The 8,048-nt window shown below is 43.9% G+C and overlaps 2 non-coding genes across 2 annotated transcripts; both read right to left on the minus strand.

Annotated features, from left to right (window-relative positions):
- Positions 1–1,297: 1,297 nt before the first annotated feature.
- Positions 1,298–1,370, minus strand: trnav-aac (transfer RNA valine (anticodon AAC)). Its single transcript has one exon. It is a non-coding gene; the product is annotated as a tRNA-Val (tRNA).
- A 6,605-nt stretch (positions 1,371–7,975) lies between these two features.
- Positions 7,976–8,048, minus strand: trnav-cac (transfer RNA valine (anticodon CAC)). Its single transcript has one exon. It is a non-coding gene; the product is annotated as a tRNA-Val (tRNA).

The raw sequence follows: 8,048 nt of genomic DNA on the forward strand, positions 1-8,048 counted from the left end.
AACAGGGGTTTAGTTCTTACCCGGTCGGCAGACAGCCTGTCTAGGGACAACCACTTCTCTTGGTCGATCCTCGGAGACATTAATCACAGGCCTTTCGATAGTTTCTGTGTAATTAAAGAGACCGGCATTAATATATATTAAAACGTTTTCATAACTCTAATGAGCCGCTTCAAAACCACACACACCCATGCATAAGAACCCATGAGCGCAAACACAAAAATCTTACCGTCGTTGTTCCAGATGATCTCCTCAGCGTTGGGAATTAACTCCTGTTGACTGGCTGAAAAATAATTTTACAGAACTTAAAACAGATGTTATAGCCTTATTTACAATACATGCACACAACACGCTCTGAGTCAATGAAAATAATCTGAAGACTTGCCTAAAAACTCGTTTAAATCGAATCGCTGATGTTGTTTCCGGACATTGTTGATCTTTAGTCTTAAATCGAAAGGTCAGTGTGAGTCTGTCGAGCTGAAGACCAGACCTTCATACTTATACTGATGGCCACATGCCGGATCTGCTTGTAAGGCATTGTTCTGGTCTGGCCTTTGTGCCACCCTGTTACCAATTAACATATCAAAACCAACCAATAAAATGACACTGCATCAAATTTCAAATAGAAACCAAGATGGAGACGATCTCTCTCCTCTCTACTCTAAACTTTTATTAGAACCTTTTGGTCTCTCAAAAAAACATTTTTAAGCATCAAGACCTATAGTCAACAACCACTAAGAATATTTCAGGCCTTTATAAGCGCTAAAAAACAACCTGAGCCTAGAAAATAACTATAAAGATCAAAAAGAACTAGCACTTTTACAGTGATTTTTTTATTTATTTTTTATAGCGATGCTTTGTTTGGTATTAAACAAGTCACAAACTACTCAGAACAGCGTTTATCCCCGCAAAAGAGATATTTGGGTTTATTTTACAAAGCTTATAAATTATATAGGTTAAAAGTATTCTGAATGTTTTGATATCACACGCCATACCTACTGTTGTCTTCTACACCTTACGGTAGCAACAAATCTAACTACTGCTTTACTTTAACAATAATAATGACGGCGACCACGATGACAACAAGAACAACAACAACAACAACAACAACAACATCATCATCATCATCATCATCAGATTTTAATTAAAAGTGGCTACACCAGCGTTTACAATTTCAACCTGTCGACGGACGGACGCTCTGAGTGCATCGATTACGGGCACTCCAATGAAGAAAAGACACCCACCGCCTCCGGGGAACCACGAGGGCAAGCATGACGAAAAGGGCCAGCCCACAGTAGGCTGTTTCCGCCCGGTTTCGAACCGGGGACCTTTCGCGCGTTAGGCAAACGTGATAACCGCTACACTACGGAAACTGACACCGCTGCCTCTTGCTTCAAATGGTTACCGTTAAAGCCTGCTGGTAAAACGGGCTCAGGTGTTTCAGGTCGGCTAGGCTGTGAGATGTCGTCTGAAGTGCGGCGAAAGGATGCCATTTTCACTAACCTGTTTGGCATTGCTAAAGGGCACATCAGGACACTTCGGAAACTCTTTCAAAGGCAGGACGCCCTGCGCTCTGACAGTGCCTGCACTTAGCCCAACAAGGTGATGCTGAATGGCTTGTTCAAACGGCTGGTGGTCTTCCGTCACCACCAGACTATCAGAGCTATACTGCGCCTTCAACTACATAAGAGTAGATAGTAGGGTTTTTTGGGCGCGGCCTATTTTGTTATGACGTATGCCCTATGCTTATTAATATTCCTACGTCATAATTGGGGGGCGTGATTTTAGGTAGAGTTATTTCCTTAATTATTCCTACGTCATATCCGTCAGAAAGTGTACACCCATAAAACCCTGAACAACAAGGCCACCCATAAATACCCCCACCCCTCTGAAGGCAACGCCCCGAAACTCTCCTCTCTATTTAAGAACCCGCGCTTCTTTTAGGCAATACCTCTTTAATTCTCAGCTTCTGAAACATCCCGCTTCTTCAACATGTCCAGCGACATCAACATGAAACCCCGCAAGAAACAATCCCGGGCAAGGGTTCCTGTACTCACCAATTTGAAGATTGAACGCTCCTGGGTGTTGTTCTGGGGGGCTCGACGGGGTTACCGCTTTAAAAGGGATCCCAGCTATGTTGGAGTGGAGCTTCTTGCTTTGGGAGAGAAGGAGGGTACGTTGGAACCTTTTGAGACGGTAATTGAATACTCTTATGAGGACTGGTTGAAGGTGATGGCCTGGAGAGATCTGGGGCTTGTGGATAAGACTCTAGAAGGCTTGCAAGAGGGTCCAAGAGAATGCGAAATGGAGTCTCCGACTCAGGGTTTTGAAAGGTGTGAATGGGAAAGCTTGCAGAACTACGACAGACGACGTGTGGGGTTTTGGAGGGGGGTCTGACGGCTCAGGGGCTACTCTCTTCTAAGAGGGCGGTGTGTCGTGACGTAGTGAAGAGATAGGATAAAAGGTGCAACAATTCATTCATGGTTTAAAATTAAAGAGAATGTCTTACCCGAAAGCTGCGGACGTCGACAGGCTCTACAGGCCTCTTCAAACCCGGGATCACCCCTGGTTCTATTCCCCATATTTTGTATACACTCTGGAACCCTTTGACTGTGGTTACTCTCCAAGACCTCAGACCCCGGTCCCTCAGGACGAAACAACATGCGGTGCGATGGATGTCCAAATGAGTCTCGGGGATCCCCAGCCTCTGGAGCTCATGGAGGGCCTCGATTTTGCCGAACTGTCTACCGTCTGTGCGTCTCAGGAGGGGGTCAGTCCAATGGATGGAGAAACACCCCACAAACCACCAGGCGACCCAATGAGCATCGGACTGTCCCGGGGGCGTGATGAAGACGCAGGATTTATGCCCGGGGTATGTGACCAAGTAAGCAGAGTGGTTAAAAGCACCCTGGTGTATATTCTGAGTGCTCTCATCGACCGAGCTCTGAAAGAAGTCTGTCGGGGGTGTGAAGTGAATCACCCCAGTCAGTTGAGACACAGTTGTTTGTTTGAACCAGACCGTTACTATTTCCTGTTCTATTTCAATGTGTTTTACAGAAGACTGAACAAACCGTGGCTGAAACCGGCACTAATCAAGGCGCTCTCTTACTCCCACATACATGTCACTGTGGGACAAGTCCAGAAAATCATAGATGAGATTTTGCTGGAGCTGAAAAAGGAGCCGTTTATAATAGAGAAACTTGGGCAGCTGCTCAATGACCTGGATGAGCCGAGTAGAAAAACCGCTGGCAAGCTAAAAGCTTATTTCTTCCGTAAAGAAGTTAAAGCTGGGGGCAGCGACGAAGAATTCGACATCTACGCCACTGATTCAGACTCTGACCTGAACTAAGGGACTTTGAACATGGGGAATGTTCTGGACTGCTTCTGCAACTGGTTCTGTCATCAACACTCTGCAGCTAACCTGAGAGCGCTATTACACCATGTGCTTGACAGAAAAGTAGCCAACGCGAGCCTTTTCTCTACAGATTTAACCATCGATGAGGATCAACTTTCAAACCTGGAAAAGTGAATGGCTGCTGTAACAAAGACCGGGGGGTACGAACACTGGGATGAAGGGCTCAAGGGGGCCAAGAATGATATTAGGCCATTTCATCAACATCTGTATGACCTTTTACTGAGCATGTTTAATACACCTCTGTTTAATTTTAAAATAGGTCATAATGTTGTTTTATTTACATATGTAACTGAGGTGTGTGCCTACAAGATAAAGAAACAGGTATATTTGTTGATATAGATCAAGTAACCAATCATCTGATTTCATTTTGTCTGGACCGTAGAAAAAATTGTTGTGTATGTTATACTTTTCTCAAATGTCTTAAAAGGGGTATCTGCTCTCCTGAAGTTGAATAAAAAACCTTGTATAAAAACTTTGCGCATAGTGTGGGTCTGTGTGGTTATTTGACAGAATGACTCGGCAAGCTCCCCAAATGCAGGAACTATACTACAACCCAGCCAAGATTGGGGGTTTGGCGGGTAAGAAGGGTTTTCAAAGAGGACTCGCTGAGGCCGGAGTGAAGGTTAATGATGTGGTTGTTTCAGAATGGTTACGGGAACAAGACGCCTATACCTAACATAAACCTCTCAGGATTAACTTTAAAAGAAACCGCGTATATGCAACTGACATAGACTCACAATGGCAAATGGATCTAGTCGATATGTCAAATTTATCAAAACATAACAATGGTCACAAATTGATGTTGATGTGTATCGATGTGTTATCAAAATATGCCTGGGCTCGCATTCTACATAATAAAACAGGTCGGGCGGTGACAAGGGCCTTTGAGGATATATTGTCCCAGGGTCGATGTCCTAAAAAACTGCAGACTGATAAAGGAAAAGAGTTTCTCAACAGAGAATTTCAGAATCTACTGAAGAGACACAAAATACATCATTTCACCACCGGTAATGAGCTTAGGGCATCGGTAGTGGAGAGGTTTAACCGCACCATAAAGACCAAAATGTGGAGATATTTTACAGCGGTCAACACGTTCAAGTATTTTGATAAAGTTCAGGATTTTATCGATGCTTACAACCAAGGGTATCACACCAGTATTAAAATGAAGCCTAAAGATGTTGATCAAAGTAATTCTTTTAAGGTCTATAAAAAATTATACGGACCATTTATTAAGAAGGGAAAAACTACTTATAAGTTCAACATCGGTGATGTGGTTCGCGTTTCAAAGCTAAGGAGTACTTTTGCCAAAGGTTATGAAGAAACATTTTCTGACGAATATTTTACAGTTACCGAACAGTTGGCTAGAGACCCACCCGTGTACCGGTTAAAAGACTATGACGGGGAGGATATAGAAGGAACGTTTTACGAAGCCGAGTTACAAAAAATTATTGTGGGTAAAGACAGTGTATACAGAGTTGAAAAGATATTAGCTGAAAAAACCCAGAACCGGAAAAAATATGTGTTGATGAAATGGCTTGGATGGCCTGAAAAGTTCAATAGTTGGGTCCCGGAACAACAGGTTTGCGATATTCAATCCTTATAACAACTTGCCCGCGGGTGTGTTGTGGGCATTACTTTCGATACTCAAGATGGAATCAGGAGGCTTCTACGTGACTCTACCCAGTAACGCCTCTCTCGATATATACCCTAAAAATGAAATATCCAGTTACACGGTACAATTTGGAAAATCTATAGATCTAAGGGGGTCGTGGGAAGTGGGGTTGGCGGAAATACAGTATCCTTACACTTGGGCTGTTTTACAAGATAAGGATGCCACCTTCGCCATTTTTGATGATGTTAAAAAGAGTCAATGGACATTCACGATACAAGGAGGTTATTATGACAATGTGGATAAAATATTAGATGAGATGCATAAACAGTTCTCAGAAGGCACCCCCAACATCAAGCTATATTACAACCCTATTAAAAACAGAGTGTACAAGGTGTCAAAACCAGGTATTAGCATTCAAACCAGCGGCCAACTGGGGCGTATATTTGGGATCTATTCTGACACAGAGAGCAGGTTCTCAGAAGTGGTGGGGCGGCTTTTACACTCTTTATGTGTATACGGATATCATAACCCACCAGAGGGTCGGGGATAGTTATGTCCCCCTTTTGAGAAATGTACTTATTAAAGGTAAAAGCAATGACATGGTCACAATTACTTATGACAAGCCACACTACGTACCAGTCTCAAAGACCCAATTTGACAACATCACGATCGAAGTAAAATCGGATCAGAATATCAACGTACCCTTCCGCTTCAGTAAAGTTATTGTCAAACTACATTTTCGACCCCTGAAACAGTTTGTACATTATTAAAATGGCTACCTCGAGGGGTTATGTAGATCCTAGCGCCTATGTGGATTATTACAAGATGCAAGCCGGGAACGGCTTGCCCGGTTTTGTAGGAGCCCCCACAATGTATGGCGCCGGTCTAGGAGGACTCTTTCATGGTCTCTTTAGAATGGCCGTACCCCTGCTTAAGAGAGGCTTTGCTATAGCCAGACCCCACTTGAAATCAGCGGCTAAAAATATTGTTAGTGACGTGTTCACCAATGTTATGAACCGGGCAGCTAGCCATGAGCATCAGGAGGGTTCGGGTCTCATGGTAATGGCGAGGAGGGGGGGTAAAAGAAGAAACAGCATGTGTCCACCAGGGCGACGAAGATCCGTGGCTAACAAAAAACGAAGAATCTCTCATTCTCCAACATATCGTGGAAACACTCGGAGAAGGAAGCAGCACAAGAAAAAACCTGCAAAAAGAAAGTCTCAAAGAAAGAAAAATAGAGCCTCAGGATACATCTTTTAAACATGTCTTTTGTCAACAGTCTATCGGAAGAATGCGTCAAATCAGAACTGGATCTGTTTACAGTTCCATACACTCAAACGAGTATAGATAAGATCATATATGTAGAGATTCCCCCTCTTTCTGCAATTTCAGACACGGCCCCTCTGGAGTTTTTTATAGCTGGCAATGGCGAGGATTATATTGATTTGAATAACACATTTATTTTAATGAACTGTAAAGTGACTGATTAGGATGGCGATGCAATCGAGAAGACGGCCAACGCTGGGGTCATCAATTAATCAATTACCCGGTGGCCACCATGTTTTCACAGGTGGATGTGACCCTGGGAGATCGGCTCATTAGTCAAAGCAGCAATACTTACCCCTATAGAGTCATGATGGAGTGTATCCTTAATTATAGTGAGGAGACCCTAAGCAAACAGTTCAGCCCCGGCCTTCTCTTCAAAGACATCCCGGAAGCTATGGACGACAAGGATCCAGAGGGACTCAATAAGGGTTTGCAAAAAAGATCGGCCTCTTCAACAGAAGGGAGGACCTTTGAGCTAATGGGGCATATCCATGCAGACATATTTTTCCAAGAAAAACTCATGCTCAACGGGGTAGACATTAAAATTAAAATGATCCGTAGTAAAAGTGCTTTTTGTCTGATGACCCCTGATACGGAAAAATATAAACTGACCATATTATCGGCCTCGCTGTTTGTGAAATAAGTGTCCGTCTCCCCGGCGGTTAAACTAGGACACGCGCTGGCGTTAGTGACGGCAAACGCCAAGTACCCGATCGAAAGAGTCTATATGAAAGTCCACAGTATCCCCGCAGGGACACGGGTGATGAACCAGGAAAATCTGTTTCTAGGACAGCTCCCAAAACAGGTTATTATAGGTCTCGTGGATAATGATGCATTTACCGGGGTTTACAACAAGAACACCTTTAACTTTAAACATTATAACGCGGAATTTATAGCATTGTACGTCGATGGTGTGCAGGTTCCATCCAGACCTTTTCAACCTGACTTTGAAAACGGCAATGCGGTTCGTGAATATTACAGTCTAGTACTGGCTACGGGTCGCCATCTCAAGGATCAAACTCTGCTGATCGATCGCCGGGAATACTGCAGCGGTTACACCCTGTATGGTTTCAACCTGACCCCTGACGAAGAGTGTGGACAACATATTTCACTGATGAAGACGGGCAATATGCGTTTGGAGATGCGTTTCAAGCAGCCTCTACCACACACTGTAAATATGGTCGTGTATGCTGTGTTTGACAACATTATTGAGGTGAATCAGAGGAGAAACGTTCCGTATGATTATTATTAAAATGAACACCAGAGAGCTCAACCACATCATGAATGCCCTGGCCGGCTCACGGAAACTGTTTCAAGGAGTCTACGCCTGCGATCAGCTGCCTAAATTTAAGATCAAGAATTTACCTGCAATGTACATAATCAACACACACCCTAAAAATATGCCCGGAGAACATTGGCTGGCTATTTATCTAAGGGAGGACCACCGTGGTGAATTTTTTGATTCCTATGCAAACCCCCCGGATTTCAGACCTTTCCCTCGGAAGATCAATAACTTTCTGCTCAACAACTGTCAAGAAACCATTTACAGCGGTCGTCAAGTACAAAGTCTTCAGACCTTCACTTGTGGTCAGCACTGTGTGTACTAGCACGCATGCACCGCGGGTTGTTTCCGCCCGGTTTCGAACCAGGGACCTTTCGCGTGTGAGGCGAACGTGATAGCCACTACACTACGGAAAC

This window comes from Amia ocellicauda, assembly GCF_036373705.1.
Source record: "Amia ocellicauda isolate fAmiCal2 chromosome 11 unlocalized genomic scaffold, fAmiCal2.hap1 SUPER_11_unloc_2, whole genome shotgun sequence".
Classification (NCBI taxonomy): Eukaryota; Metazoa; Chordata; class Actinopteri; order Amiiformes; family Amiidae; genus Amia; species Amia ocellicauda.